The following is a 10,765-nucleotide window of genomic DNA, read 5'->3' on the forward strand; positions in this document are numbered from 1 at the left end:
TTAATCATTTTGATGGTAGCTGACTAAACTTTTCATACTGTTTATGAATAATGACTTTCGAAAAGGCTTTTATGACCTCTGTGTGTTCTGGGTTTTGATATATTTTTTAAAAACAAAGAACTGATACCATTTCTCATTCTTACAGAGAATAATAATATAGTACAAGGTTTTTTTTTCCCCCCACTGATGTATGTTTGAATGAAGACAAAATGATTTAAATCTCATCTACCAAGTTATTAAATATGATTTATAACCCTTGTCTACACAGTGATTAGCAGATTTATGTGCTAGAAAGTTCTGATAATTCTTATGATTACTAAATATAAATCAATTTTTTCAACTTTTACATGGAGCGTATTTCTTTTCCAACTTCGACAACCGTATACTTAGGTAAATTTCTCCATCCCACACTTCCATGGCTTCTATCTTGAGTTTCCCACTCTGATTAAATAACCTTATTTCATAACCAGCTTTGGTCCCTTTTTATCAGCTCAGGAAAAGAAGCTGAAATGTATTATATTTAACACACATATCTATGATGCAAATCCCACATGTCTAAATGCATAAATATGTATTTTGTCTCTTTTTCCTTTGGGGGATAGGTAAGACTGAATGTTTGCTGAAGTTTGTAAGGTTTTTTTCCCCCCACTTTTGAGCAGTAGTAGAGAAGCTCTGTAAGAGAATGTATAGAATTTTTAGTGATTTAGAAAATGTACTGTTCCCTGAAATCCTTTGGGCAGGATTTGGTAAGTGAAGAGCAGAATATCTCATAAGTACTTAGGAAATGAATCACTCAGCTCTATAAAAGTAGGTGAGGTATCTCCAGCTTCCAGTCAGGAGGACAGCGTGGGGCAAAATGTGCCTGTTGACTGCTGGCATTTCTAATCCATCCATATGAGCAGCAAAGGGCGAGTTAGCAGTGCTTCATGCTTAATGCTTACTGTACACTCATTACCTCCGTGGAGAATTTGTATAAAAGTGACCCAGAGGACATTTAAAGGTCTCTTTTCTTGTTCTAGCCTGCTTTGCCAGCCTTATATACTGAGAACTCCCTACTAGGGCCTGCCATCTTGGCTGAATTGAAATATTTGCTACTTCCTAAGTCTATCCTGTGCCTTCTGCTATCTATAGCTTAATCATAGCTAATTAGCATACTGGATGTCAAAATTTTATTAATTGGTAAAACTAATGACTTGTTAATTAGCATGATAAATGCTGGAAGAGGGAGGCTGTTGGTGAAATTCAAAGTATTCTATATATGTAGGTTGGCTAAAATACTTTAAAGACACTGTCTCCATTCTTGCATGAATAGAGTTTCAGAATCTGGCAAGGTTCATACCTTGTTCCCTTTGAGATGGTACCAGAGACTTCATCCCTAATTGTTTCTGTGTCCAGCCATTGACTTGGGACAGGGTTCCTCAACCTCAGCATTACTAATGTTTTGGGCTGGATAATTCCTTGTTTTGTGGGCTGTCCTGTGTATTGTAGGATATTTAACATCATCTCTGGCCTCTGTGTACTAGGTGTCAGTAGTGCACTCCCCTCCTTGTAACAAAGAAAACTGCCTCCAGACACTGCCAATGTCCCCTAGGGGGCAAAATCGCCCCAGATGAGAACCACTTGGTTAGGAGGATTTCTGATGGCATGATTCTTTTTTTTTTTTTTTTTTGATCAAAGTATAATTGACTTACAATATTATATTAGTTTCAGGTGTACACCACAGTGATTTGATATTTTTATAGATTACATACCATACAAAGTTATTATAATATTATTGACTACATTCACTGTGCTGCATCAATCTGATGAGAGGAAATAAAATCCTGCTTAAGGTCTGTGCTGTGCCTCAGGGAATATCACATGGAGATGGGAACCTAAAGGATGCTGAGACTTCCCTGAGTTACAGAGTAGATCCTGTGATTAGTTTGTACCTGCTATGCTCCTGGATGTTTGTCCAATCCCTCTCCATCTGGCATAACTGGGTCTGAGCCTTTGTTTCATTACAGCCTAGTAGTGAGGTGGTAACTAGTTAGCCCTCTCCACCCCAGACTTCTTTGATGGCTTCTGTGACTTACCAAAAAGAACTTAAGAGTTGTGACCAAATTGACTTTTGTTCACAAAAACGTGTCACCTAGTCTAGTGATTTGCACATAGCCAAACACTGCATTGTAGACAGACGCTACTTTGCTGTAAAGAAGACTTCGTGGAGGTATGACTGAGCCTTGGGGAGCCACACTTGAGATTGGCCCAGTGTCAATCTGCACGTTCAGTGATAAGACTGGATTTAGATGCTAGTTGCCACTTTGTATAGATTCTCCCAGTCCTTAAGGTGATTCTTTTGAAGCCACCATCCATTTGCCTGGGTGAGGAAGTTTGAAGGAAAAGAGAAGGGACAGCCATAGCACTTCTTCTAGGCTTTCCGTTACTTCCCCAAGCTTCTCTGCTCATCCGCTGGATGGAGATGAGCAGCAGATTGAGGGGGGGCTGGTTCTGCCGCTCCTGTGTGTCCTACAGGAGTTCTCTTGCTCTTCAAAGTTGAGTGTTCGCTTTAGAAAGTGGTTAGCTCCTCTCAGTGCTCAGCTTGAGGCCTAAACTATGGATTCTAAAGTAGCAGTTACATTCATTCAACATCCTGTTATAGAAATGACAGGAAAAGCTGGAATTCCTTTCTCACTTCCCAATGTTACCCCCTCCACTTAATTTTTTCTGAAAAGTTTTGAAAGAACTAAAAAATACAAATATAGAAAGCACCTGTGTACCAACTACCTGCTCCTCAAAATTGCCAAATGTAGCATATTTTCACATTTTCTCCCAATTTTTAAAAGAAAAGTAATGGAACATTATACAGTTGAAATCTCTTTGTTCACTTCCAAGCACATCAAACGCCTCTTCCCAATGGCAATTTTTGTCATGAAATGGGTGTGTATCTTTCATGGTTTTTTTTAACAATACATTAATGAATCAGCAGACAATATATATCATTAATGTACATAAATTATATGCTATATGTATTGTTATGAAAACTACTTTTCTTTTTACTCATATACTTCTTACTATGCTTTTGAGATCTCTGTTAATATAGAAAAATATTTAATCATGTTAACCTCTATGTGGTAATCTGTTGTATTAATATACCATATTTTGTTTAGTCATTCCCTATTGATGGATATTTAGGTCATTTGCAATTGTTATTTTTATAAACGAAGGTACAGTGAGCATATTTATCTGTGTCTCCTCGTGCGCGTGTGCAGAATTTTCTCTAGGGCGTATGGCTTGAAGTGAAACTGTTGGATCACATTTTCAAAGTTACTATCTGTGGCCACATTGCATTCTAAATTTGAGTGTGCAAGCTCTTCTTGAGTTGGAGGTGTGTGTGTGTGTGTGTGTGTGTCCGTCCTGTTTCCCAGATCTCATGTCTCCCTGTTGGGTGATGTGATAGCCTTTATGTGACCCACCTGGGTCCCCTGTTGTAAATAAGGTCTCCCATTAGTGACTTCAGGATCTCCTGCAACTTCTAATTGTGAGCCAGTGGGCATCCTAGCTCAGTGCATGGTCATCTGACTGCCCATGCTTCCTCCTGCCACCTGGACAGCCGCTGGGTGCTGGGGGAGTTCAGAGCAGGGGTTGCAGCTCTATTCTGCTCTCTTTTCACCACCAGGGGAGTCCTTCTCACCTCCTGTTTCACACAGTGACCCTGGCTCCTTTCTCTTTCCAAGGTCCCATTACCCTGCCTGACTTGAATTCCTGATAGCTTCTGCAATTTCCTGTTGGGAAGCCCAGTAAGTCTGAGCCTTCTCACCGCTGTGTACTTCTGTTTCTTTTCTGGACCACAGGAATGCTTCTTCTGTTTATGAGCACAGCTATGTCTTTTTAGTGCATTAAAAATATTTATTAATGCTTTGTGAATTTTTGGGGGGCGGGTGCAGAGTTGGTAGCTTACAGAGTTATTTTGGCCAGAAATTTAACATAACCATTTTTAAGATTTTGGAGTCCGTCTTTCTAGATCTTTGTCCATATATTTATGCACACACACACACGTGAGCGTATTGTGCGTGTGTGTATATCTATACACATATATATCTGTCTTAAGGTAAATGGAATTGTTATACATATAGTTATACAATTTATTATAATAATATATCTTAAAAATACATTCATTCGGCACATCTTCCTTTCTTCCTTCTCTCTCTTTCCTTTGTTTCTTACATAGTATTCCTTGATACTCATGTAACATAATTTATTTAACCATTGCATTATTAGTTGACATTTAGGTTGTTTCTAATATTTCACAATGAATAACTATGCTATAATAAATATGCATTTTTGTACATATATATTTTTTTCCAAACACATGTAAACATTTTTGCAGTGTACATTCTCCAGAGTGAAACTTCTGATACAAAGGCCATGACTACTTTAAAATTTAAGAGACTACTAAATTGTCCTTCAAGAGCGCTGCACCAAGTGGGTTTTGTCTCCCCAAAGCCTAGACCAGTCCCACCTGGATTTTATCACAAAGTAATAGTCATATGTTGTGATAGTATTTGTTCCACACCCTGGTGTAAAGAGAAGATGCTTCTGCATCTTCGGGGATGCAACTGGTTGGGAACTCTGTGGGATACGATTGGTTGGGAGCTATGTGTGCCTCAGGCCTCACCCCAAGAATGAAGGGAGAACTATCTTAGCACCTGTAACCCATTCCAGCACAACCATGGGTGAGAAGCTCTGACCTAGACAACATCATAATATCAACCTTTCAACTTTGTCCATTTGATGAGCAAAAATATGTCATTATTATTTTAATTGGCATTCCCCTCATTACTAGTGAGATTGAGAGTCTTTTCATGTCTTTTTTGACCATTTGTATTTCTTCCTTCACAAATACCTTTGTCTATTTCTTACTGATTCGTCAGAACTCTTCTTCATGCTATGTATAAAATTTTTTAATCTAAGATATCGCTATAGATATAGGTAGATACGCTGATGCCTCTTTTTTAACTTGCACGTGTTACATTTTGCCATAAAGAAACTTTGAATTTCTGAATCATCAAATATTTCAATCTTTTGTCTCTTGGCTTTATTTGGGGATACAGAAACTTTTCTTTATCAGGAAATCACTTAAAATAATTATCATTCTTTTAATACTTTTGTAGTATTAGAACTCCATTTGAAATTTATTTTAGGGTCCAATTTGACATAGAAATCTAAGTTAGCTTCTTTTTTTAACCTTAAAATTTTTTTTAAATTAAAATATGGTTGATTACAATATTATATAAGTTACAGATGTACAGCACAGTGATTCACAATTTTAAAAGGTTATATACTCCATTTATAGTTATTATAAAATGTTGGTTATATTCCTTGTGTTGTACAATATATCCTTATAGCTTATTTTATGTATAATGGTTTGTACTTCTCAAACCCCTACCTCTATACTGCCCCTCCCCCCTTCCCTCTCCTATTGGTAACCTCTAGTTTGTTCTGAATATCTATGAGTCTGCTTCCTTTGTGTTATATTCACTAGTTTGTTTTATTTTTTAGATTCCACATATAAGTGACAGCGTACAGTATTTGTCTTTCTTTATCTGACTTATTTCACTTAGCATAGTACCCTCCAAGTCCATCCATGTTGTTGCACATGGCAAAATTTCATTCTTTTCTTATGGCTTAGTAGTATTCCATTGTATACATATGCCACATCTTCTTTATCCGTTCATTTGTTGATGGACACTTAGGTTGCTTCCATATCTTGGCAATTATAAATAATGCTGCTATGAATATTGGGGTGCATGTATCTTTTCGATCTATAGTGATACCGTAATTCATCAGATCTAATATGCCATCAATCATGAGCCATCAATTGTGAATGCCATTATTTTATGTACCACTAAAGAAATGCTGCCAAATAACCTATGACTTGTTAAAGGATAGTTTTCAAAAGTTTAAAGAACCATACTCACATGCAAATTTAAAATGTAAACCATACTCACATGCAAATTTAAAACCAAAATTAGTGTTCTTGGGGTTTTTTTGAATATATACCCAGGAGTGGAATTGCTGGGGCATATGGTAGTTCAGTTTTTAGTTTTTTGAGAAACCTCCATACTGTTTCCACAGTGGTTGTACCAAATTACATTCCTACCAACAGTGTAGGAGGCTTCCCTTTTCTCCACACCCTCGTCAACATTTGTTGTGTTCTTTTTGATAGCCATTCTGACAGGTGTGAGATGATATCTCATTGTGGTTTTGATTTGCATTTCCCTGATGATTAGTGATGTTGAGCATTTTTTCATGTTCCTGTTGGCCATCTGCTTTTCCTCTTTGGAAAAATGTCTATTCAGGTGTTCACCCCATTTTTAAAATTGTGTTGTTTTTTTGATGTTGAGCTATATGAGCTGTCTATATATTTTGGATATTAGCCCCTTATCAGTCATATCATTTGCACTATGAATATGTGTGGAAGGAATACGAGTATTGGTTTTGATTATAGTCTTCTACTGACACCAGGAAAAATCAAGAATGCTTCAGCATCAAAGATTGCAGAATGGTATGAATAGCAATACTGTACTGTATACTTAAAAATCTGCTAATAAGATAGATCTCATGCTAAGTGTTCTTACCACAATAAAATTTTTTTAAAAAGAAAGTAAAAAAATTGCAAACTGGTATGTCACTTCTTGGAAGGAAATTTCAGAAAAAAGAGTGGAAGGCTCAAAAGAAATGCTGCACCGCCAGTGCTCTTGAGGAACATGGGGAACAATCATGAGTGGAAAAATACAAACTTTGATGACTTTCATTTGAAAAACAAATGATAAAATTTTGACTTCAGATGTGAATGCATAGAGTTCTCTATTTAAGTAACATATTCCTTTTTGTGTATGTACCAGACTGATAGTATAAAACACTATTCTAAATAAGTCAGGAAGAGCTCTAATATGAAATCATTGAGACTGTCAAAAATATTATCCAAAACTTGGAAACAGACAAAAGAGATTACTAGATGTTCTTTCAATACAGTGCTGGGTTTGATTTCCTATTTACTTGGCTATTTTATAACTCTATAGGGGCAGAGGTTAGTTTGTAGATTTATGTCCAGTAGGAATGCAAATAATTTTGTACAGAAGAACAGATAAGCCCAATGATTATGGCTATAGCCTTGTCTGACATTAACTAAAAAAAAAAATCTAACCCAGAAACCTATTAAATCGCCTCTGTATACCTAGCTTGTCAAATTCTCTTTGGAGTGGTTTTAACATCTTACTGTTTCCCTCAATAACTAATGAGTTAAATAACATTTTTGACATGTACTTATTTTAAATTTGCATGTGAGTATGGTTCTTTAAACTTTTGAAAACTATCCTTTAACAAGTCATAGGCTATTTGGCAGCATTTCTTTAGTGGTACATAAAATAATGGCATTCACAGTTGATGACTCATGATTGATGGCATATTAGATCTGATGAATTATGGTATCACTATAGCATCAACTTACATCTTAGCAGTGAGCCAGTTAAAAGAAATTAGCGAGACCAATTCACAAGTGTTGGTGGCATGCCTATCTCAAAATATTTTCATGAAGCTTTAATCCAGAAACACTTTGCGGTAGGCATTTGTCATTATTTTTCCTGCCCAGCATCTGAAATCTGATTCCTGCATTTGGGGAATTTCCTATCTCTGGTATCTAATAGAACATTGAGCTGCTTTTCCACTATAGCAGCTAAACATGACAGTTTTTTCCCCAGTCTCCTTTGAAGCTGGGACTCAGGTATATGACATACTGCTCTATACTTTAAATTGGAGGCCAGTGCCTCAGGGAAGTATCTGCAGGGGTCCAGTCTGATGGTGGCACTGGCTGTTGTAAAATGGAGTCCTCACAGTGGCCATGACTGGGGCAGGGGCACTGATGGGTGTGTCCTGGGCAAACACCTAGGGTGGAACATTGGTAGCAGCATCAGTTTTGTGGCCTGATTTGATGGCCTGGGTCCTCTGAGGTGTGTAGCTCCTGAGTCAACCTTTTAGCTACTTTGGAAATTCTGTGACCTGCTCAATACCCCTTAACAACTTCTCAATCTTCTTTAGTTCATGAGAGTCAGTTTTCTGTTACTTGTAACAGTGAACACTGACTGGACCAGACATTGGCATGAGAACTGTCTGTGGGCAGCAGTGTTTCTGAGAATAAGTTTGGCTTTCTACCTGCCCAGGTATGGTGGATAACCCAAACTAATTGTATTTGAGATGACAGAAATTATATTATTTAATGTAGGTGAAGGAACCCAAACACTAGGGAGATAGAAATGTTGCAGAAGATTTATCATGGCAGCCTATTCTGCCATCCCCCATCAGCTATGGCCCCTGAGGTAGCCTGCAAGACACTCCCTTTACCTAAGTGCTAAGGGCAGTCCTAGCACCTTTGAAAAGCAGTGGGGGATAAAAGATAGCTATTGGGGCCTGGTTGGGGCTGAAGGCAGTGAAAAGACACTAGTGTCCTAGAATTATCTCCTGGTTTTCTGACTATTCCTTCTTAGTCCCCTTGATGGTTGCTTTCTAGAGGCTAGTGATGCCAATGAAAGACACTGCATTTGAAATGGCTCCTTGCTTTCAGTGGGGTATCAGAATCCCCAAGATTCTGGCTCTGAGCTAACTGATGATTCCTGGGGACCTAAAATGCCCCTGTGACCTCCTAGTCAAGGGGTAGGAGTTTATTTGGTTATGTAATAAATTGAATTTTCAGCCAGGTCCACCCCCTAGTATGCCCAGAGGGGCGGGGCAGGGCAGCATCCAGTTCCTTAGGGTATAATTGGAATAGATGTAGTCAGCATCTGGCAGAATTCCCCCATCGGCTCCCTGACCTATGGTAAGAACCACTACAGTAGAAACCTCTGGAACTTCTCCTCCATGCAAAAATTGTAAATCAAGAAGGATATTGCACCTGTGGGAAAATTGTGTACGTTTACTTCGTTCTCTAGCCTTCCTGACAATTCTTAAGCTGCCCAGTATCCTTACAAAAGTTGTTCTGCTTAAATCAGCTGGAGCCAGTTCCATTGGAAGTGCCCTGATACAGCCATATATGATTACCTTCCCAATGAATTACATAACTAAACCTACAAATAAGAAAAAAAGAAGCTATGGTCATGTTAGTTGATATAAGTATGAAAGGAAAGTAACAACATTTTAAGCAGAGAAAACTAGCTCCTATGATAAAATAGCTGAGAGCTTCTTCAGGCACTTTGGTGTTCACCGGCTAGCCAGGAGGCCAGGGTTAGACACTACTAGCATATTTTACTGATTTAAGCAGTGTGTGCACACCCATTTATTGGGCCACAGGCAAAAGTCCTGAGGTTTGGTCAAAATCAGAATGCTGCGTTATAATGGAACAGGGATCTGGGGAAACATAAATGAATTCAAATTCTTCAGGACCACTCTACTACAAACAAATAATCGAGGTCTATGCTGCTCTTCCTGGAAAAATAATAACTGGCTTCTAATAGGAAAATAGTTCCAGGAAGAACAGGCATTTAGAAAATACAATTTGCACAGAGAACAACAAGCATACATTTAAGGGACCATAAAACCCTTCTGTATAAATAAATGCAGTTTTTCAAAAAGGCAAAATTAAATTCTGCTAAAAGAATTAAGATAGTCTCTTGCTGCTGAAATGACAGAAGCCATACTTATGAAGGCACTGTTTATCTTTTTTGTATAATATTAATTTATACATTCCTAGGAAAAAGGAAAAAATATTAAATTACAGAGGTTTTTTTTTTCAATCACAATCACCAACAACTATAGATGTCTTTCATATTCAAGCGTTTGTTCATTCAACACAGTTTTTTTCAGAAACTCTCTTTTCCAGGCACAGGACAAGCATGGCAAGGGCTGGAACATGAAAAAAGCATGGTACATTTGGGCAACGGAAAGCAGTTGTTGGAGAATAGAAAGCATAAAGGGTTGCAGATAAGCAAGGACCAGATGATAGGGTCCTTTTAGACTGCATTAGAGAAATTAGACATTATACAATGTATAATGGGGAAACACTGACATGCTTTGAGTAAGACATGAACACAACAGATATTTCTATTTTAGAAAGATCACAGCTGCCTTGTGGAGATGGATTGGAGGGGCCCAGACTGGGTACATCAATATCAAGTATGAGGTGGTGCAGGAGCTTAGGGGAGGAAATAGACACAATAGTTGAAAGAATTCAAGAGAAATTTACGGAGTGAAATTAATAGGAGTTGATTAGGTAAGTGTGTATGTATGAGAGGAAGGGGGGATTTGATTTGATCCAGGGTGGCTAGTGATACCAATCTCAGTTATAAATTACACAAGAAGAACAGGATTGAGGGTGGTGTAAATGATGAGTTCAGTGCTAGGTCTGCTGATTTCCAAGTGCCTGTGGGACATACGAGTTAAGATGTCCAAAATGCTAATGGATACATGAATCACGGATACATGAGCAGAGATCGAGGCTGAAGATGTAGGCTTTGAAATCGTCAGCCTCATCCCACAGGTGGCTGAAGCCAAGGGTTGATGTAGAAGAGAACCTTGAGGAACAAGCCTAAGGGCTGTGGACTCCACAAAGAAGACTGAGAATCATGAGACAAGTCAGGACTGGAGATGTCATAGGGGCAGAGGAAAGAGATTCAGGAAGGGGGGATCAAGTAGGCTGTTGACAGAGAAGTAGCCAACAAATTGAGTAATCAGGCTGTTTTCCATGAGCCATTGCTCAAGAAGAGTGTCATGCTACCTGTCATAACAAAGCAAC

This window comes from Phocoena sinus, chromosome 13, assembly GCF_008692025.1.
Source record: "Phocoena sinus isolate mPhoSin1 chromosome 13, mPhoSin1.pri, whole genome shotgun sequence".
In the NCBI taxonomy this organism is placed as follows: domain Eukaryota; kingdom Metazoa; phylum Chordata; class Mammalia; order Artiodactyla; family Phocoenidae; genus Phocoena; species Phocoena sinus.